Here is a 22,258-nt window from a genome sequence, read left to right as displayed (position 1 = left end):
GTGTTTTCTTGGGTCTCAGAGTGAGAGAAGAAAGTGTACAGGCATCCAGGCTCTCTTCCTGCAGTTAGGGACTGGAAGTATGAGCACTTGCTTCCAGCCCCTCCATCTCTGGCACCCTGGGGACCTGCACCATCACAGCTCTGTACACCTAGACAAGAGTCCAAAGGATTTTTGATTTTAAAAATTTACCACCTTTCACATGTGCCACATATGTCAGCTTCATAAATACCTAAGAATTCTAACACCATCTCATAATGAATTCAGAAAGAGGCAGGAGGGTTAAATGATTCCTTAAGTCTAACGTTGCCAATAGAAAGCCCACATTTTTATACCTTCCTCCCAATGCAGTTAAACTGGAATAGCAAAGTTGGTGGCTTTGGCATTCCTGCCTCCTCCTGCTCCACCCACAACCCTTCTTTCCTGCCAAGGAGACAGGCACAGTGCCTGGCGCTTAGTAGGCATTCAGTAAAGAGTTAGAGTTTTGCTTTCCCATTCTTTGATTCTTTATGTCTCCTTCATGTCACATGTCAAAGGTTATTAAACACTGGTTAAAGAATTATTAATTATGCATGCCTTCCCTAACAAAGGAACTCTTTATAATGAAATACCAAACAAGTACCATCACACATGGCAATCAATACTTTGGTACTAGGCAAATCGCGGAACTCCGGGGAAAGTCTGAAGCAGTCTCAACGTGAAGGGAACTGGGTACTGTGTATAAAGATACATCTGATTTTTCTAAGACATTTGGGGTTCTTAGAATTTTACTTTTTAAAATAAGGTAAGTAAGATATGAGCACATTATCATGCCATTTATTTATTTATTTATTTATTTATTTATTTATTCGTGTTGTGTGCACATGTGGTGTGAATGGCTGGTGCACGTGGGGTATGCATATGTGTGGCAAGTGTACGAAGCCATGCAAGCTTATGTAAAAGCTGGAGAAGGACATTGGTGTCTCCCTCTAGTGCTTTCACCTTTCCTCCCAGACAGGGTGTCTCACTAACCTGGAATGTGCTATGTAGCTAGGTGGGCTGGTCTGAGCGCCTGGAATCCGCCCATTTCTGCTTCTCAGTGCTCAGCTAAGAGGCCCAGACACACTCAACCATGCCCAGCTCTAAAAACTCTGGGGTCTGGGGATTTGAGTTCAGATCCTCTGGCTTTCATAATGAGTGCATTTACTCCATGAACCATGTCTCTAGCCCCCCTGTAAAATAAACTATGTCATTAATTTGAAGAAAAAAATATTTTTTTTTCAGATTAGGATGGAAACTTTACATTTTGATGGGGAAAAATTAAGCTTTTTGTGGCACAAGAGAAGCATGTAAAGGGGAGTGGGAATCATCTAACCTTCAGTTGTTTGAACTCCAAAGACACGGAGAAGCAAGTCATTTTTGTAGTGTTTGCTGTGTGTGGTGCAGTGTACTCTTACAACGGTGGCTCTCAACCTCTAGGTCACAACCCTTTGGCAAACCTCTATCTTCAAAAATGTTTACTTTACAATTCACAACAGTAGCAAAATTACAGTTATGAAGTAGCAATGAAAGTAATTTTATGGTTGAGGGTCACCACAATAGGAGGAACTATAATAAAGGGTCACAGCATTAGAAAGGTTGAGAACCACTGATCTAAACGCTCTATGCAAGCTGACTCCTCTTATACTGATTTACAGGTAAAGGAACTGAGGCTCAAAGCGACACAGCCAGAAACTGTCGGTGCAGTCTACTTCTGACTGTAGCCCATCTTGGCGTCCTGCTTGGGGTTCCTGGACCACCTCCCTCCCTACCCACCATGGATAGAATTTACAGAGTGTAATGCTCTGGGCTGAAAGCCACCGCCTTAGGACAACAAGGGAAAATGGACTTCATCAGATGTGACCCAAAGCAAAGATCTAATTCAAAATCATTTAGCTTCCTCTCTGCCACCTGAGGCCACAGCCATGTCTCTCCAGCAGCACGGCTCACTGGAGGAAGACTCACAGACACAGTCTGGCCGACTGACTTTTCAGGATCCGCATTTACAAAGGCCCTGCTGTCATTACCTTATCAGTCATTAGCATTTAAAACCACACTTGATACTCAAACACCCATACCTATATTCAAAATTCTCAGTCCCTGGATTTTAGCAGTCCTAGCGGGATCTTTCACCTGTGTTTGTGTCTCCAGACCGCTGAGCACTCTGGGAAGCCAGTGCTCTGTGGGTCCTTATGATGCAAGAGGCAGAAAGAACCTCTTGCTGGAATTCATGTGTCTCATCTCACGGTTCAGACTCTAATTTTTATATTAAAAAGACAAAACGACTTAAAAATGCTGACGGGGGTATTTCATTTCTGAATGCTGGCGTACTTCTAAGGATCACAACGGGAAGAAAACATCACAGTGAGAGAGAGAGAGAGAGAGCAGTGGTAGGATCACAGAAAACAGATTTCTGCACACCCCAAAATGAAAGGCAAGTAGCAGGAAGGAAATGTTTTTAATAGACCCAACAAAAGCCTGATATCTTTAATAGGGATGAATCTTTCATGAATCGAAAAAAAAAAAAAAAAAAAAAGGAAATCAGCAGAAAAATGGACAAGGGCCATGAACAGAAAATTAAGAGTATAGACAATCTTCAATAAACATGAAAAAGAGTTTCATCCCAGGAATAATCAAAGAAATGTAAATGAAAATAATATGGAAAGAAGCAATGTTTGCAGGTTCAAAGGTGAAAAAGAAAAATTCCAGTCTTTGTAAGCATGTGGGATATGGTTTTGCATTTCTCAGTTTCATGTACACGGACTTGCCTCTCAAGACAGTTCAGCCTTGTGTTTCTTGGACTCTAAAAAGTTTTAAGGGGTTGATGTTTTCTGACCCATTAATTCCAATTTCTATACTAAGAAAAATCATTTAAAAAATAGAAATATGAATTACGCTTATCACAGCATCATTTCTATTAACAAGACCTGGTTCAGAGGAAGCTAAATTCGGGAAAGAGAACTAGTTGAGTAAGCTACAAGTCGTGTATCACTACACAGGCACAGACAATTAAAATGAATGGTTGGGCACATAGGCATAATATAATCTCGATTGCTTGAAAAAAAATCCAGTAAATGTTGCATATACTAAAGTGAAGGAAACTCACAAGTGTGTAATGACCATCTTTGGTTGAGGAAATACGGTATTATGGAAATAAGAAAATGTGGCAGCCTGTGTTGGGGAACTTTCTTAAGTGAACCAGCAATCGGAGCAAGCAGCGTCAGACCTCCGTCTTAACCAAGAGTGGAAGCTAGACAAGCCCATTGGAGCATCCCCGACTGTTGGCAACACACAGCAGTCAGACGCTGAGTGCACGTTTGTTTTCTCTTGTGCTGCTGGGATTAAACCTAGAGTCTCATATGGGCTGTAGGTGCTAGGCAAGCTCTCTATCATCAAGCTGTACCATCCCTTCCTAGTCCTTAAAAAATGTGGCATGATATTGTGACACTTGCTTAGAAGTAGGCTACCACACACAGGAGCCATCTGCTCTCAGAAAGATGATGTGCACTTGGAGAGTATGTGACTAAATAGAAACAGATTTTTTCTGGAAGAGCATCATCACTTAATATAATAATTTGAAAAACATGGAAACTTTTGCTTAAATATAATGCACATATAACAAAAATTGAGAAAGTATGGAAAAGGAGAGAAGAAAGAAAATTTTAGTTTTACTATCAAAAATAACCACAGTTCACATTGGGTTATATTTCTACCTGTAACAACAGTGTATTTTAATGGTGAACACCATTGTTACAGGTTTCTAGAAAAACAAAAACAAAAAAACTTTTACTTTAACTTATTGCTTTTCCTTCCCCCTATCAGAGAAGACAATCTAATCATAACTTAAAGGAAACACAATTTAAAATGTATGTCTGTGCACATGTACATGAGATATATATATATAATCTTGCAGTTATTCATGGCCATGCAGAGAGGAACGGGCCCATTTTGGAAAGTCACAAAGCCACAAGACACAATTGGCAAGCAAATACAGCTGTGTGTACGTTGGAAAATATGTAGCACACTCGTACTCTCATTCTGAACTTTGGTCATATACTCTATGAGATTTAGGAACTTTTTAAACTCTCTTTTTGAAACTGAGGCTCAACTTTATATTAACAAACCCTCCTCCTCAGGCTCCAGGGCAGGGCAATGAATACAGGCATCTTAGAATACCGCTTTCTACCCATAGAAACCTGAACGAAGCAGAGCATGTTTGAATGTTGTTTATTTACTTACTTATTTCTAGATAGGATCTCACTAGGTGTAACCCTGACCACATAAATCAGGCTGGTCTTGAACCCACAGAGATCCACCTACCTCTGCTGCTCAAGGACTAGGATTAAAGTACTATGCCATCCTGTACCCCTGGATCATGTCTCTATTTTTAAGGGACATGTGTTTTTCCTTTCATGCCTGAAAATACTGTGTAAGAATTCTTTGGGTCTATGACTACAATTGGCCACAGTCACGGCCAGTAATGTCTTGTCAACCAAATACATTTCTCTCTCAAATCTCAATGCTCTACAGCAAGGAAATTCTGTTACTAACACAACCTTTAACACTTGGGCTGTAGTTGCGCCACAGCCGAATGCCTGAGAATTTTCTAATACCTGAGTAAAATACAGATACTATTTCAAGCCACCTCCACCTCATTGCTTAGAAAATAATGAGCTATCATACACATAAATGGATACCACATAATGCATACACACATGTAAATGAAAGAAGCCACTGGGAAAAATCAGTGCCCGTGTATCAAGGAAGTCATGCTAAAAACAGATATGTGCTTTGTAGCTTCTTTGATCTTTCTGCTTTCGAATCGTGAATTCCCAGTAATAATTGCTAGTGTAATAATTGATACCACTATGTGGTGCCTGAAGCTTGCTGTGCATATATCACAATTTTCCAATAGTTCTTGGGCTTTAACCTAACTCACAGATAATGCAGTGGATGTGTAATACAGGGGACCATCTGAACCCACTGCTGTGTTTGGCTTTGCTGTGGATATCTTTTGCATGCAGTCCTTGGACTAAACTCAGGTACTTGCAAAGATCATTTGGTCTTCGAAAAAGAATCATTTGAAATTTATTATTTACTTTACAATGGTTCCCTTGAATATGAACAGCAGGGCACTTTGTTAAACACACTGTTTTTCTTCACCTTCCTGTGTAGTAACAGCAACTAGTGTATGTCTGCGGTGAGAAACACCGAGATCAACTTATATGGCATGCCATTATTGCATGTAATTACCTGCACAATTTTATCAAAGGGGGAAATAAAAACAACCAAGCAATCGAGCAAGTAAAAATCTAGTTTGAAATAGAAACCAAGGCACAATAAAAGGTGAGTGCCCTGCCTAACATGCAGCTAGGAAGAGACATAAAAAACATTTGAAGGGATGGAGAGATGACTCTGAGAACAACTTATCAGTACTTGGCTCTCCCCTTCCACCGTTGTAGGTCCAGGAGATTAAGCTTGCTGCTAAATTTGATAACCTGAAGTTTAATCTCCTGAACCTACATGGTGGAAGGGGAGAGCCAGATACTGATAAGTTGTTCTCAGACCTCCACGGGAGTGCCATGGCTCAGCACCCCCACCCCACTAAACACATAAATGTCAGAGAAAATAAAACTTACAGTTCATCTCTTTAGCTGTCTATCTCCACTAATCAATGGTAGCTTCTGCACTGTAACATCATGTGTGTGCAGAGGCTCACATGGGGCAGCACAAATAATAAAATTAATTAAAAAAAAAAAGAAGTTTCCTTGGCTGGCCATGGTGAAATATACCTGTTATCCTTGTCCTCAAGAAGCTGAGTCAGGAGGATCACAAGGAACTCAAGGTTGGTCCCAATGGTATAGAGAGATCGAGGCTAGCTTGAGTTATACAGTGAGAACCTGTTTCCAAACAAACTAAGAGGCTTCTAATTGCAAATTATCCACACAAAGGAATGGCAAACCCAGAGAGGTGGCACATGAGTTAGAAATAGAGGTGTGAATCTCAATTAAATATCTTGAAAATATTTATAATATTATCTAGTACAAGACGTGTAGTCACAGGTGGAACTCTTGTTAGTAGCTTGTTAGGTTTCAAACTCTGACTTTCTAAAGCTCTATATCCAGTGTTGTTGACATCATCCCCAGTCAGTCAAAGATCCTTAGTCACAAAGCAATGTCAAGTACTTACTAAGAGGGCAAAAGACCTCCACCCTCACTTTATGCCTGTGTCAAGCTGGGTAATACCAGTGTCACACAATATACTTCTACCCACAGGAGGTGGTTCCTGAAACCCTGAAGTGATGTGGGACTCCATTTTCACTCAAGATTTGGATAACTCTTGTCTCCCCTCCTGCCACATGCTTCTCCTAGAGTCACCCCCATCTGTGACAGAAGCTTAATATTACAGGGATCCATGAATTAGAGTGGAGAAAAAGAGCAAAGCTTCAAGATGCCTGTGTGCAGCTAAGTGCAGCTGCTGAGATGCAGTGCTGGCTACTCAGCCTTCATCACCTTGTCACTTCATGTCACTAGACATACACCAGGAAGATGGAGGGTGGTAGTAAACAGAGGTTTGACCTTTCCATTGAGTCCCCTAGTTGCACTTTGGGACCTTGCCATCCCCTTGGAGTTTGCTAGAATTGGCTAGAGAACAGTCCTTGACTCAAACAACTGAGAAATATACTTAACATCACATTGATTTTCCATATAATTTTATAAGCACAAACACTCTCTTTCATTTCCTGACAAACAGCTATATTCCCCAAAGTGTCCAATAAAAACCAGTAATTTGCACATCACTGTCTTTCTCAGAGGCTGCTGTTTGGTGTTAGTCATCAAGGCCAAGGTCTTGCCTCTTCCACCCCCTCCCCAAACAAAGCAAAGCCTTTTGATGCTTGGTGGCCTGCTTTATAGACTTCCTGATGCCCGGGAAGTGTGCTTACTCTGCAAGCAGAGAGGTAAGGTGCCACCTTCCACACAGCTGTACCCCACAACTCTTCCACCATAAGGTGTCTGCTCATGTCTGATCCCACATCTGCTTGCTCTCCATAGCCATGAGGGAGAGTAACTCCTTTCTGCATGTGTCAAAGTAGAATGATTAACTCAATGTCTGACAAATGCCCTAGGCCAAATGGGCACCCAGTCCTCAGTGGCAGGGATTACTCAAAAGTTGCATCATAGAACAAGCAATGACAGGATTGAAGACTGGAAGCAGGCAGTTTCCATCCCAGGAATCTACATGCCATGCCCTCTCACCCAGGGACTGAAACGCATAGGGTCTTCCTCCTCCCACTTTGTGGTTTCTAACTTCAACCATATCCTTTTCCCCAGCTAGCCCCTCCCCATCCAAGCCGCAGCCAGGTTGCTGCAGGGGGCGGGGACATCAGAGAAACAGAAAAGTATAGATTCTTACCCAGAAGTCAGGTCTTCTCAGGTCCTGGGGAAGCAGGTTCTCAGGAGACAAGGCACCAGGGTTGCCAAGGGAACCTGAAATACTAGTTTGCCACAATCCTGCAGGAATTACGTCCCAGGGGTGAGTAGGGAAGTGTCAGTCATTTAAAACTGCTGAAGCTCAGAGTCTGAGGAAGAGAGAAGGAAGCAAAGGGAAAGAATGTCTCTCAGTGGCCAGGCGGCAAGCAGAGGAGTCCAGATTCCAGGATCTTCCCACCCCCACCTGGCGGTGGTTGTCAGGGAGCGTGTGTTCTTGCTTCATGTTTTGTGCTGGTGTTTTCGTTTCTTTTTCCCTGAGCCCTGGCACTGGGGAGCATGGAATGGCTCAACCTGTTGTAATCAAACATGTGGGTTGCTGCTTGTTGCAAAGATATTGCAGCAGCCTCTTCATTACAAGAGGCTGCTCTTGGATGCAAAGAATTAATTTCCTTGCCAGTGGGTGCCTGCTTGTGCTCCAGGATGTGGATGGAGTGGATGGACAGAGTGCTTACTGAGATTAGGGATTGAGACACTGGGTGAGGGTTCCTGGTCATATGCTGTGTTCTCTGGAGCTGTGCCCCTGGTTTCCACCGTTTTGATTGGTCGTGGCTCTTAAGGGATGAACTGTGGGAGACTCCTGCCAGATGCATCCTCTGTGTGCAGGTGGGACTCAACCCCAGACTTCAAGCTACAACTTTAAGGCTGACTCCTGGAAACTCATTGGTCCCAGTATCTCAGGCTTTCTCATCACAGGGCACACTCTGGGTGGGACTATCCTAAGAAATGAGGGAAGGTATTCATGTCCCCAATGTTGGCACCTTCCTTCCTTCCTTCCTTCCTTCCTTCCTTCCTTCCTTCCTTCCTTCCTTCCTTCCTTCCTTCCTTCCTGCATGTGTGAATTCATCAGTCTGTTATGTATTCAGCATGCATCCTAGCACTGATTACTTAATCTATTAACTTACCTATTCCCTTTCATGTTCGTCCACCCATTCAGTATTCACATACATTTTTGTTCACTCACTGATTGACACCTTCATTTGTATTATTATTTGTCAAGATTCATTTATTCACCTATTTATCATTCATGTAATCTATATACTTGCCAAACATGCACACATTCATTTTTTTCATGTACGAAGCATTAACTTTTATTTCCTATATCCAACCATCCACCCATCCATCCACCCATCCATCCATCCATCCAAACAACCCGTAAATAATTTTAAATTCACTGATTCATAGATTTGTTGTCTGAGGTGTAAATGTTCATCTATTTATGCACAGATTTGTACAATTCTTCGTCTGTTGAAGATACATCCTAAGTCCTACTATATGCTGAGGGAAAAAAAATGACAGTACAGCAGTTGGTAGCCTTGAAAACATACGCACAAGTAACATTAGAGGAATTATATGAACAGGATATATATATATATATATATATATATATATATATATATATATGAATTTGAACCAGAGCAGGAGCAGGTATATGGGAGTGTTTGGACGGAGGAAATGAAAAGAGAATGAAAATTGCAATTAAAATATGCTTTCAAAAATGAACAATAACAAAAGAATGAACTTCTGAAAAGAGAGTAGATGACAGTAGATACAGCTTCAAGGAACTAGATTTCAACACAAGGAGGAAGATGATGGAATCCAGGAGCAGAGAGGATTCGAGGAAAACTTGTAGGGAGATCTGAGGGACCTCCCCTGTCCTCCAGGGAAAGAGTGTTGGACTTGGATTTAATCTTACAGAGCATCAGCCTTGAATCTAGTGTGGTTCAGCCAGTGTGGCTTTGCACTAGTTAACCACCCTCTCTGAATCTCTCTCATCTGTAGAATGGGCACGAATTGGCCTGAGGCTGTGGCTCAGGTGGTAGAGTGTTTATCTAGCACACACAAAGCTCTGACTCACATAAAGGGTACTAGTAGCGCATGCCCATAATATCTGTAGAACTCTGGAGTTGGAGGTCATCTTTGGCTATGAGTTTGAGTCCTGCTAGAGAAACATGAGACCTGGTCTCAAATGAAATAAAATAAAGTAGGAGGAAATCTGCCCTCTCCCTTCCGAGTGGCTGGAGAGCCTAAATGGGGTCACTGATGTCAAAAGCCCGCCTGGTTAAAAGCGCTGCTCTGTAAATGTTTGCCTTCTCCCTCCTTCCTCTTCAGATTTCTTTCCTAAACCCCTGTCAGCAAGTTTCCCTTTCCCTTCTCTGAAGAGGGTGGGGAGAGAAGCTAAAGGCACTGCTCCTGGGGAGTTGCTCCAGGGGCTAGAGGAGCCAGAAGTTAATCTCCCATAGGTTTCTAACCCTTAGGGGGGACCTGGAGAAATGCCCAGGGAAACTGTCAAATAGTCTTTCAGATGTAAAATCTGCCAAGTGAATCAGCCAAAGAAATCAATTACCATAGGATTTGCACAAACCCTCTGCACTGGGTGAAAGGGGAGGGTGGATTGTATTAGGAACTGAAATCAGGGCTTGCCAGCCACTTTGGGAGGGAGTGGCAGGGGGATGGGGAGGGCTCTGACTGGCAGGTGTATGGTCTGAGAAGAGAGGAGAGGAGAGGGAGCCCCATATTTTGAGCAGTCTGTGCTCCCATGCAGGCCATGCAGAGATGCTGTGTGCATGCCTTCTCACTTGTTTCTTGCAGTAGCCTCATGAGCCAGATACCACTCTTAACCAGGAAACTGAGGGGTTCTGAAGCTTGTCCAAGATCATGCAATTAATAAGTGGTAGGCACATAATTTAAATGAAGGCTCATGTGATTCCAGAAACTCTGCTTTGATCTGTTAGCATGCAGGGTCTCATGAAGGTTGCCCACTGTTTGTGGTTTTATTTAAAGTCTGTTCATTGGGAGATGTATGAAGGGTCTTTGTCGTAAGTTTTTGCTGGCTTTTGAAACTGTAACTGGAAATGTGAACAGAAGCTAAGCAAGTCTTCAAAAGAATGTGTAAAAATGTGAGGTCTGGGGGGAATAACCTTTGGTAAAGTATATGCTCTGCAAGCCAGAGGAGCTGAGTTCAGATCCCAGCACTCATGTAAAAGCTGGGCATGGCAGCACACACCTGTAACGTACTGTAACCTACTGCTGGAATAGGTGGAGATCCGGAGACTCCTGAACCTTGCAAACTAGCCTGTCTTCCCAAATGGTGAGCTCTAGGTCCAGTGAAAGAGCTTGTTTCAAAGACATAAGGTGGAGAGTAGCAGAAAAAGACACCCAACATTGACCTCTGGTCTCCCCATGCACATGCACACATGTGCACATGGACACATACACACACATACACACACACACACAGAGAGAGAGAGAGAGAGAGAGAGAGAGAGAGAGAGAGAGAGAGAGAGAGAGAGAGAAAGAGAGAGGAGGAAATTTAATTTGGGTGGTTATATATAATATCTTTATTGTTTCCTCTTTATTTTAAAATATTTTGGCAGTGAGGACATAAAAATACGTCACCAAATACCAATGGCTCCCTTTGGGCTACACAGCAGGGACTGTAGGCCATGACCATCTTCACAGGATTAATTTCACAGTCTGTGCTTGCAAATGAGAACTTAAGAATGTAGCAGGTTCAGTTCTCATATTCCAGATACATGACTACAGGCATTGTGGAAAATAAAGGGTCAGCAGGCTAGCTAGAATGAACAAGGCCAATGGCAGGGACTGAATGGTATCCCTTATTTCCTAGGCCCTGTGCCTTATGGCATCACTGTGCTTTGAGAGTGAGCCTCAGCAGGTAGGTAAGGTAGAATGAGAGCCTTTGGATGAATCCTATCCCAATCTGGTGATACAAATCATAGAGATGAAGACACAGAAGGTACAGCGGCTGTTGTAGGGAGTCACAACTATGGAGAACCAGCAAGATGGCAGCCATTTGCAAGCCAAGTCAGCATGCCTTAGAGGAGGTCAACCCTACTGGCACCTTAACCTTAGATTCAAGGCCTTCAAACAATGAGGAAAATGTCCATTGTTTAGGACACCCAGGTTTTGTTGCTGGCTTAGTTGTTCTTCTTTGGCTAATTAAGCCAGAGCATCACTGGGGGGGGGGGGGGGGGGCAGGGCAAGGATGGATGGAGATTTGCAAGAAACTGGATCAGTGGCCTTGCATCCAGCAGGAGAGGGCCTCAGCATTTTAACCACCACCCTGAACCGGCTGTGTCAACAGGGTAGGCATGCCCTAGATAGAGGAGAATGTGAGAAGAGTGACAAGTCTGTGCTCAGGAGAAACATTCTGAAGGACTCAGAGTGGCACTAGGAGAAAGACAAATGTCTGAGGTGTGACCATTTGCCTCCCCCTCCCTCCCCCCTTCCCCCTCCCCCCCACACCCCACAAAGGATGGCCTAAGGCTTGAGTTTTCTATGGCAGTAAGCAGGAAGAGTTCCCCACAAATGTGACTGACTGCATGCTGGTTTTATATCCTGAATACTCTACTAAAGCTACAGGGGAAATGCTGTTTCTAAGGTGTAATCTGATGGTGACAGGGAGAAGGGGCTGCAAACAGGGCAACAACTGACAGTAGGTGGCAAGGGAGTCCATGGGGGGCAAAGCTGGAGTCCTTATAATTGTCAACATTGAACTTACAAATGGCACAGGAATTGATAAGTTCAATTGTAGCTATGTTGGTATTTCATCTCTAACAAGAACTTCTGATTAACTTTTATTTCCTCCTCCTTATGACACTTGACACATTAAAGGGTGTTTTTAAAAAGGAAAGAAATTCCAAGAATTAGTTGTGCGGGTTAAACAATAAGCACAATTGTTTACTTTTTTTTTTTTTTTTTAAAGGGAAATGAACTCTCTCTTACATAACCAGATAGAGTCACCAGCTGCCATTCAATTAAATGCTCAAGCATGGAGTGAACAGTAGCAGGTCCCATATAGGGCCCCCTCCACCCTACAGGCAGCGGAATGATTGGTATTAGTGACCATGCAATGAACAGCAATGTTGCTAGGCCTGGAGGTTAAGTGTGATCACCCCCTGAACTGTGGGAGACATCAATTAAAAGAACATGTGTACACATACAAACACACAGTGTGTGTAAATACACATGTGAAGCCTTTCATAGACTGTACTGACTTCTTGTCTATTAAAACAATAATGCATATGGTTCTAGATGATAGATAACGGGGAGTCATTCATTTAATGGAGCTACTGGGGGACCAACGAGAAAGTGTACAGACTCACTTGATGTTTGAGATGCTCGAGGAGACAAACTCTGAACTCAAGGTGTGCTCAGTGTAAGGTAAGAGTGAGAACAGACCTGGAAATCAAAGGAAAACAGCTATGTTTGAAGCTACAAAAGGAAAGAACAAACCAGACACTAGGAAGCCCAGAGGAGGAGACTTTCTTAGATAAAAGCCCTTTTGGTTTTGTTTTTTGTTTTTTTGTTTCTTTTAAAGGAAGAAAAAGGGAGAGAGAGGAAACTCATTTGAACCCGGTATTTGATAAAAAAGTAATGTCTAACTCTCACTGTTACCAGAGAGTTCTTTTCAAAATGAGACTTGACCATGGCTTCTGTGGCTCTTTCCCAGGGGGATGCTCAGGTGCTAGGAGGAAGAGTCCTTCCTTCTAACTGTTTACCAGTAGACTAAGCAGACATTTGACAGCACCTCGAGGTGACTGGGAACTTAGATGCAGCTTCCTGCCCCCTCCTCTCCTCAAAGTTCCTGTATTCTGTGCAGTATGGTTCATGGAAGTCTCACTCTTGGAGCATGGCAGCGGGGAGAAGAGCCCGCACTTGGAGTCCTGTGATGAGGTGTCAAGTTCTGACTTCACGTTTCCTCAAGTGTGGGACCTTGAACAAGTTACTGAACCTCTTCCTATTCCAGTTTGCTAATTAACAAGCTGATAATCATCATGATAATCATAACAACAAAGACAGCAACAACAACAATAATGACGACAACAGTAATATCTACCTGGAAAGACAGAGGTGAGGATTTCAAGCTCATGGGAAAGAACTCTGCCTATGTACTAAATATTTAACAAATTTGGGTATCATTTTTTATAATTCTCACCAAAGTCAACAAAAAATGCCTAGGTTTCCCTCATTTCTCAAGGCACTGGTGAGGGGTCACTGTCTCTCACTGCCACCTAGCATGGTCACTCAATTTGCCCATGAAATGAATGACTTGGGATTATTTTCACATTTCAATTGAAAAGATCAAAGATGGGCCCCTCTGAGGACCTAGAACCAATGTGTCACGTATTGATAACTCAGCGGATAGAGTGGAATAGAGTACATTCCAGAAGGAAGAAGAAGCTGTACCTGGCTAAAAGGAGATTGCCTTCTCTATTTAACCATGGCCTGTAGTAGAAAAGATAATCCTTTAATTGGGGGTGGGGGATGGGCATGCTTTAACTACAATACCTTTCTGCAGGGGAAAAATAATATTGAAAGGTTGGCTGCACGGAGAACACACACTTCCATTCTATGTGCGATAAGCACGGATTCAAACGCTTATTTTTGTGTTTCAGAAATCACATTTGGGAGAACAATGCTGCACAAATTGCTAGAGGAGAGGGCAAAGAACATTTGTATTTACCTAGTTTGAGACAAAGTGGTCAATGATCGTAGTCTAATGTGGTGGTTTTGAGGCATTGCTATAGTTAGAGACTGTCTGTGGAGTGCTGGTGAGGAAGCCAGAAATGTCTAACCGGTCTAGCTCTTTGTCTACCCTCCCACAGAGTTGTCTTCTGTGGTATATATTTTCCTTCTGTGTGTCCCATTTATATAAGAATGAGATGCTTGACACCCACCCTTTTCACTACAAGAACCCCCTTTTTACAATCCCCCCTTCTTTATTCCCTGCAAGACTGCCTAATTAAAAAAAAAAGGGGGGGGGGAAGGGAAGCTTATTAACAAGCTTGCAATCGGTACCGGAAGCAGGATGTTATCTGGGAGGCAAATTAACCTTTGGAGGACAATTCTATCCCAACAGCAGAGACTGTCCCAACAGTAATTCAGACTGCACTAACTTCAGCCATTTATTAGGAGTTTGCTATGCACCAGGCACTCTGCACACCCAGCAACCTTTCAGCAGAGTAGTAGAGGTCACCTGCTTTTTTCCATTGCACAGATCCAGAGACTGAGGTTAGGGGAGGTTAGAAGCTTATCTAAGGTTTCATGGCTGGTAAGGATCAGGCCAGAGTTTACTGAACTCAGATTTGTCTGATTTCATGATCAAGTTCATACCTGGTAAACTCAGTGGGGCTCTCCTTTTTGACAGAATGATGCCATTATGGATGGGGGTATAGCTTAGTGATATAGTGCTTGCCTACCATAAAAGTCACGAATTTGGTGCCAAGAGAAGAGATGGGAAGCTGAAGAAAGTCCCTTGTCTAGGTCTTAAGTTGTGGTTAGGGACTGTATGGAATTTTGTAGAGTTATCATTATCTCCAAATATGAAAGCATCAGGACTGATCTGAAACACACCTCGCTAGCAAGGTGGGTAAAAGTATTACCCCATTTAAAATACCTAGATTACATATGTCTTTTCTGTATTCTCTGTTCACCCCTTCCTTTTCTATACTGAATAATTTTAGTTGCAATTACTTAAATTAGTTTCCTTTTTCTGCTATAACAAATTAGCACCCATTTAAAGATGCCAAAGAACAGACATTTATCATCTCATAAATTCAGAGCATGTAAGTCCAAAATAGGCCCCACTTGGCTAAAATTGAGTTTTCAGCAAGGGCTGTACTATGTAGGAAATGCTCGGGCAAATGAATCCATTTCCTTGTGCTTTCCCAGCTTGCAGAGTTGTTTTACAGTTCTTGGCCGTGGCTACCTCCTCAAGGTCTCAGCATCAGGACCTAGATGTCTTTGGGTTCCCTTTCCTGCTTAGCATATGGCTTAAGTTAAATTCACACGCAGCAAGATATCATGATATTAAAGCTACATCATGATATTAAAACTACATGCCACATCAAAATTCTTAAGCATACTTATGCTCAGGATAGAGTATTCGTGATGCTTTTTTAGAGTTCCAAAACCTAGTACAATGTTTACTGTAGGTACTCAATAAATGCTTGTTGAATGGATAGATAACTGAGTAAACAGGCATACTTTTTTCTGATTTGAGTTGTTGGGATTTCCATGTTTGAATGAATTTCAAGACTACAGAGTCATTTAGCTTTCAAGACTATGTGTCATTTAGCTTTCACTCTGGCTAACATTTTGGTTTATAAACACGTTCTTTCTCTAGGCCACTTAGACTCTGCTTTGTTTTGTTTCTTCCATCTGTGATGTGATAGACATTGCTAAGACACTGGCCAAAACCATCCCAGAGGAGGAAAAGGTGGATTTGGCTTACATTTCTAAGTCAGAGTCCATCTTTGAGGGAGGTCAGTGCAGGAACTTGAGCAGAGACATGGAATCTGTTACTGGCACAGAGATCATGGAGAAATGCTGTTTACATGTTTTCTCAGCTAGCTTTTCACACAGCCTGGCCCTACCTGCTTGTGGCTGGCACAGTCCACAGTAGGCTAAGCCCTCCCTCATCAGTTAGCAGTTAAGAGAAAGCTCCACAGACGTGGGCATGAGTCAACGTGACCTGAGCAGCTCTTCAGTTGAGTTTCCCACCTTCCTGAGAGACTCTGTGTCCGGTTGTAGTTAGATATGACAAAGGTCCAGCAAGGACCCGTCCTGTCTGCTAAAACTTTTCTGGAATGGGTGCCCAACACTCCCAATTCAGAAGTGAGACTGCAGACCCATGAATCTGGGATCGCTGTGAGGAGGTGGTCATTGATCCCAGCCTTCAAACTGAGACGGATGAGACAAGTTTAGAGGAGGCCATCAGGGAGATTTGACCTTCAGTCTTACTTCAAAGGGTCAGGTGGTACCACTCCTTCCTCCACTGGGCTTTCCTAAGAACACGGACATCTACAAAATCTACAGGGAAGAGGTTGCCACTGGTGTCTTCTTAATCGGAAGAGCAAAGAGAAGGGATGGGCCTCGAGTGGTGCCTTAGTTAAGGTGGCTATTGCTGAGATGAAATACCATGAGGAAAGCAACTTGGGGAGAAAAGGGCTCATTCAGTTCACATTTCCATATCACAATTCATAACCAAGGAAGTTAGGACAGGAGCTCAAGCAGGATGGAAACCTGGAGGCAGAAGCCAATACAAAGAACATAAACAGGTGCTGCTTACTGGCTTGCTCATAGTATTACTTAGACTCTAGAGTCACAGAACTTATGGAATGAATCTCTATCATCCATCCATCCATCCATCTATCTATCTATCTATCTATCTATCTATCTATCTATCTATCTATCTATCATCTAAGGAAATTATTAGAATGACTTACAGGCTACAGTTCAACTAAGCCAACAATGGCCAGCTGTGGATGGAAAGTCTAAGAATCTAGTATCTAGAAGTCTTACAAGGCTGGATGTTTCAGATGGTCTTCTGTATACAAAGAAGTAGGCTCCATGGACGTGCTGGCAAAGTGAGTGCAAGCATGCAAAGAATAAGCGAACCCTTACTTCTTCCATTGTCCTTATATAGGCCTCCTGCAGAAGGAATGGCCCAGGTTAAAGGTGTGCCTCAAGATCTGGATTGAAGAAGTGTGTTGGTTCAGATCAAAAGTGTGTGTAGTCTCACCTCAAGATATAGATCAAAACCTTATGTCTTCTAGCCTTAAGATCCAGATGACTGGAGTGTCCTCCATTTGTGGAGCATAGTTCATTTCAGATACAGTCAAAGTTGACAACCAAGAATAGGTATCAAATTCATCATGGCTTGCTCAGTCTGCTTTTTATTTTTTTAAGATTTAGTTATTTATTTTATGTAGAAAATTTCCAGGGATCAAGAAAGGAGTCATAAATGACCAACTGAAGGATATTCTCCCTGTCCCCAGCATCCAGGAGTTTCCCTGAAAATATGCCCTGCAAAAGGCAGCAGGTTTGTCTGGCCTGATGCACTTGGGATGGGTAGGGGATCCAGGGGTATGAATCAGGCAGAACTGGCTTATACCCTCTTTATTTTTGGCCTTCCCATGGTCTAGCCTTGATACCAGCTTCCTGATGCATGACACTATGGCTTGAGTAAAGCTGTCCTTTACCCAAATTTCCAGAACAGGAAATTTTATTATAATTAAACAGACTTCTTTATAAAGGCCCTTGGCTCCCTGTGGAGCTGGCTTTAGAGTTTTATATGATGAGACGGGATAGATAGAGCCACATAGAATAAGTCAAATAAAGATTTTGGAATTTTTCCAAGCATGTTGCTAAAACTTGGTAACACTTTTCATTACGCATTTGGAGACCCAGGATGAAGTCTCATTCCCACTAAGTTCCTGAGGGTCCCCAGCCTACCTCCCTCTACATTGTTACAAGACCTCCAGAAATGAGAGGGGGTTTTCAAATTCTTTTCCTCAGTGTCTGTAGCTTAGGGACCTGTCTTCTCCAATGATTTTTCTTTCATAGTGTGGTGTTTGCTTTCACTCTGTCTAGAGGGATGTGTGTGTGTGTGTGTGTGTGTGTGTGTATCCAGACAGCTGAGAGGGAAGGGCACAATCCTATGGGTCAAGATGATGCCTTTTTTGGCTGGATCCTGGTGACTTTGAGAATGCCTGGCTGGTAACACAGGTCATCATGAGCTTTCAAAACACCATTGTTTGAGAACCAGACTGAAAACCTTCTGTCCTTGCAAACACAGTGGAAGATGAAAATGTCTAAATACCTGAAGGAAATCAAAAGTGAGCATCTGTCTCTTCTGGGCCTCTCTCTGAAATACCGGGGGTCATGGGGATAATGTGCCTCTGGGTGGAGGAGTGAGAAAATCACATGGGTGAGAGATGAACCTAGGCAGAAAGTATTCAGTCTGATCCATAAAGTGAGCAAGGTTCAGTCAGGCTGTGATTAGGTCACATGGCCAGAAAGAGCCAGAGATAGAGGTCAAATCCAGGTCTACCCTTCCCTCATATCCTGTGCTATACTGTCATGAATTGGAAGGAATTTCCAGAAGGAAACTGAGCCTTCATGAGTGTGAGAGTGAGTGTGTGAGTGAGTGAGCACACAGGTCGGCGGGACAGCACGTTCCCCAAGGCTGTCTAGGAATTGACAAGGTTTCTAGACCTGTGTTCTCTTTACCCTATGTGCTAAGGTAGAACCCTGTGGCTCCTCACAGGAGGTGGGAGGTTCTTTGTCTCCATGGAGTACCAGGTGCTAATGCTGTATGACTCCTCCACACCCACTTCCCACCAGCCGGCCTCTGTGGGTTGTCCAAGGACAGAACACACCTGACCCGGCAAATTGTGTGTGCCCCCCTGCAGGCACACAGCGGTTACTCTCCCTTTCTTTCTCATGTATCCTTTACATTTGTATCAGGTTTCCTATTAAGACATCAATAGTGTAGCACAGGAGGAGGCAGGACAGAGAGTGGGAACTCCCCATCTGAGGATAATGAAGGACACAACCACACAGCACAACAGCCAGCGCATTTATGTCTGGCAGCTGTGGAGGGCCATGGACTGAATTGGGACCCTTCCAGATTCATCTGCTGAATCCCTCCTCTCAAGTGTGTTGTTATTTAGAAGGGGGGGGGGGGCTTTTGGAGGAAATGAGTATAGGATCAGGCCACGAGGCTGGGACCCCTAAGATGAGATTAGTGACTTTATAAGAGATAGAGAGAAAGAGATATGGCTCCCTATCTCTGCCATGCAAAAGAGAAAAGAAAGGCAACCACTTGTAAATCAGGAAGAGGGCTTTTACCAAAAAATAATGACTAGCTTGACACCTTGACCTAGGACTTTCAGCTTCCATACTTGTAATGAGTGTGTTTCTTACTTAAGTCACCAGTCGATGTTACTTTAATATACAGTGACCTCAGAGCATACTTCTCAAAGCTCCTTCCGTCATGAAGAAAGAACTCTTGGCTTAGGGTTCTGACTCCATCTCTCCCTTAGTCTGGTTTTCTAGTTTGTGCAATAGAGACAATAGTGACACCCATTTCATGGAACTGATTAAAGCAAGATGTGAAAATTGCCAGCCATGCCAATACGTAGCTGAGCCTTCATGTTAGATGAGAACGCTCTGTACATTTGTTTATCTACTCACTGTAAAGTGCCCCTAACTCCTCCCCAGGTTTGGCTTCTGCTTTCTGGTTCACAGTGATGGTGGCACCATGCTTGAGGCACAGCTTAACTGAGGTTGACTCCTAGCCTACCAGAGTGTAATCTTTTCCAGTGACATTCATAGGGTGTCCCAGTGAACTTGGGAGCATTGATGAAGGTGATCACAACAATAATGATTCTACACAGTACTTATTGAGTGTCTACTATGTACACATACTCCCTGCTAAATGCATCATCCCAACTCTTACCCACAATTTACAAGATTAGAATTAATTTACATTTGTTTTCAAAAAGAAAGAAACTGAAGATCTGAGAAGTTAAAGAATCCATCCAAACCCCCAAGTCCAATATCTGGCAAAGACATGATTAAATTCCACATCTACTTATTTCAGGGCCCATAAACCTAGTTACAGATTTCAAACTGCTCTCTATAAGGGCCAGACTGGGGATTAAATTGATGCCCCAGATGTGAAAATACAGCAGTTGTGAACTGGAGATCTCTTATCCCAATTAGCCAGGGTGTGTGGTCACTTACCAGCTTTAGTTCATATAGTCATGGAAGGGGAGGGGATACAGACAGAGAATCATAATTTTTTGATTTAATACAATATGAAAAGAGATATCCCAACATTGACCAAACAGCCTGGATCTAACTCCTAGGTGGGGTGTCTGCCCTTTAAGTGCATGTTTGAGCTGCAGCCGAAGGCTGTTACTCTCTTCTTTCTCTCCCACTCAGAGGTAGTTATACTGGTCATTACCCAGAAAGCTTTGCTTACATTCTCATGATCTCTGTATGAACTATCACCATCAGTGGGGACTGGTTGAAAGCCTCATGCTAAAGACCAAGTGTGTCTCTGGGTGAAGAGAAGGAAGGGCTTCTACAAAGACACACAGAAAAGAAGAGCCAGGGAGTCCTGGGCATTGCATGCATTGTGAAGTACTGACACCAGCTCTCGCTCCACGGAGCCTTTCCCCAAGTGAACAGGAGAGCCACCTTACCCTTGCTCTGAAATCCCCAGGCTAACTGCATTTCACAACTTCCCAGGGGAGGATCAGCCACAGGCAAAGGTTTAGTTTCCAGTACTTTCCCAATCTTCCCTGCTGAGCCACTTAACCCCCGTGTCCTCTTGTAGAATGAGGCAGACAGTTGACAATATTCATTATTAAAATCATCCTACATGTGCACAGTGAAGACCATACATGGAGGAGCTAACACACAGTGACATAAGTCACTATTCTACCCAGAGGAACTCACACAATGACATCAGTCACCCTTCCAGTGTTTTCATTTTTCTTCGGTAGTGACTGAGTGTTAGAGAGGTTATGGAGCCTGCCCACATCACTAAAAAGCGCAGGTCTGGACTGGCCTCTGACTTGGATGTGGACACAGTGTTGCTTTTGATACTCAGCTTTGACAGGAACAGCAAACGTTCAGCCCTCAAACCAAGGCAAGTGACACAGTAACCATGGTCTGACAACACTGCCAGTATAGCAAGCAACATGAGCATTAAACCAGAGGTGAACAAGAGTCACTTGAATAGTACATCTCCCATAGCACACATTCATTCATAAACTTCTCAGGTAGCTTGGTGAAGCCAGAGGTCACTGTCAACTAAGTATAGAGACATACCGCATACCAGCTCACAAACCTCCATCCCAGATCTCATGATAACATTTCATGGTAACATTCCTGGGCTACATAATTCAATTACTGCCCCAGCTGATTTTATGCTTTCTCTTCTTTCTCTTCTGCTTTCCATCTCCTGGTCCTTTTCTCTCTTCTACCTTTCCTTTGTCTCATTTTTTCTTTCTCTTTCTTGCCTTCCTCCTCTCTCTTTTACTTTCTTTATATGATCATTTCCTTCCAAACAAGATCTCTTGTTACCCAGGCTAGCATCTAATTCTTGGTCTTTCTGCCTCTGCCTCTCAAGTGCTGGCACCACAGGATTGTGCTACAATACCAGGGATACTTTATTAATTTGTGTTATTTATCAATTTTTCTCCAGTATAATTCCAAAATAAGATAGATTTTTAAATGTAAGTTTAAGATATCAATAAAGACATTTTTTTCTATTTATATTTTATTATTGCTTCAATGTTATTAGGCACTTGACAGAGAAATTTTTTGTTTTATTTTGAATTAAAAATGCACAAAAGTCTTTCTAATATTCACATTTTATGATACATCCAGGGTCACTGAAACAATAAAAATAGACCCTTTAAAACTGCCTCAAGAAAAGGTGATTGAACCCAGACATTAGTAGGTGGTTGCTTAAATATGTGTCTCGAAGAAGCAGCTATGAGTTTGTAAATATCATTTCATGGACTTCTTAAAATTTGTTGGTTTATTTATGTGTATACATGCTCTGAAACTTACGAACTGATCCAAGGATAACTTGCAGAAATCCTTTCTTTTCTTCCACTGTGTGGGTCCTGGGAATCAAACTCAGGATGTCCTGATTGGTAGTAAGTATCTTTGCCTGTTGAGCCAGTGAAGGGTGTTTTAAATATTAGGCGGGCACAAAGCTTGAGAACCTAAAGCTGCCACAAAACCTTGATATTCCTGCCTTAAAGCAGGGCAAGTAGGCTTATGGAAACTAAATGACTTACTGAAGGTCCCTTAGCAAGTGGTCTTGAAGGAAATTCTGGCTAAAAGTACATGATTTGGCCACATAAAATTTGAGTTCCATGGTCCAGTACAGAGGTAGACAGACATCTCTTTTGCTCTCTCAC

The 22,258-nt window shown here is 42.8% G+C and overlaps 1 protein-coding gene across 1 annotated transcript in view; it reads right to left on the bottom strand.

The window, feature by feature from the left end:
• The window catches only part of Tenm4 (teneurin transmembrane protein 4), a 1,520,543-nt gene that overhangs the window by 719,227 nt on the left and 779,058 nt on the right, over positions 1 to 22,258 (bottom strand). The window contains exon 4 of the mRNA XM_076938042.1: positions 7,429 to 7,594. The gene's annotated coding sequence lies outside the window, so the exon portion shown is untranslated. The remainder of the gene's footprint in view (positions 1 to 7,428; positions 7,595 to 22,258) is intronic.

The sequence above is a fragment of the Arvicanthis niloticus genome, chromosome 1, assembly GCF_011762505.2.
Source record: "Arvicanthis niloticus isolate mArvNil1 chromosome 1, mArvNil1.pat.X, whole genome shotgun sequence".
Taxonomy (NCBI): domain Eukaryota; kingdom Metazoa; phylum Chordata; class Mammalia; order Rodentia; family Muridae; genus Arvicanthis; species Arvicanthis niloticus.
Note: the sequence above shows the minus strand (reverse complement) of the source record. Positions and strands in the feature narration are given on the sequence as shown.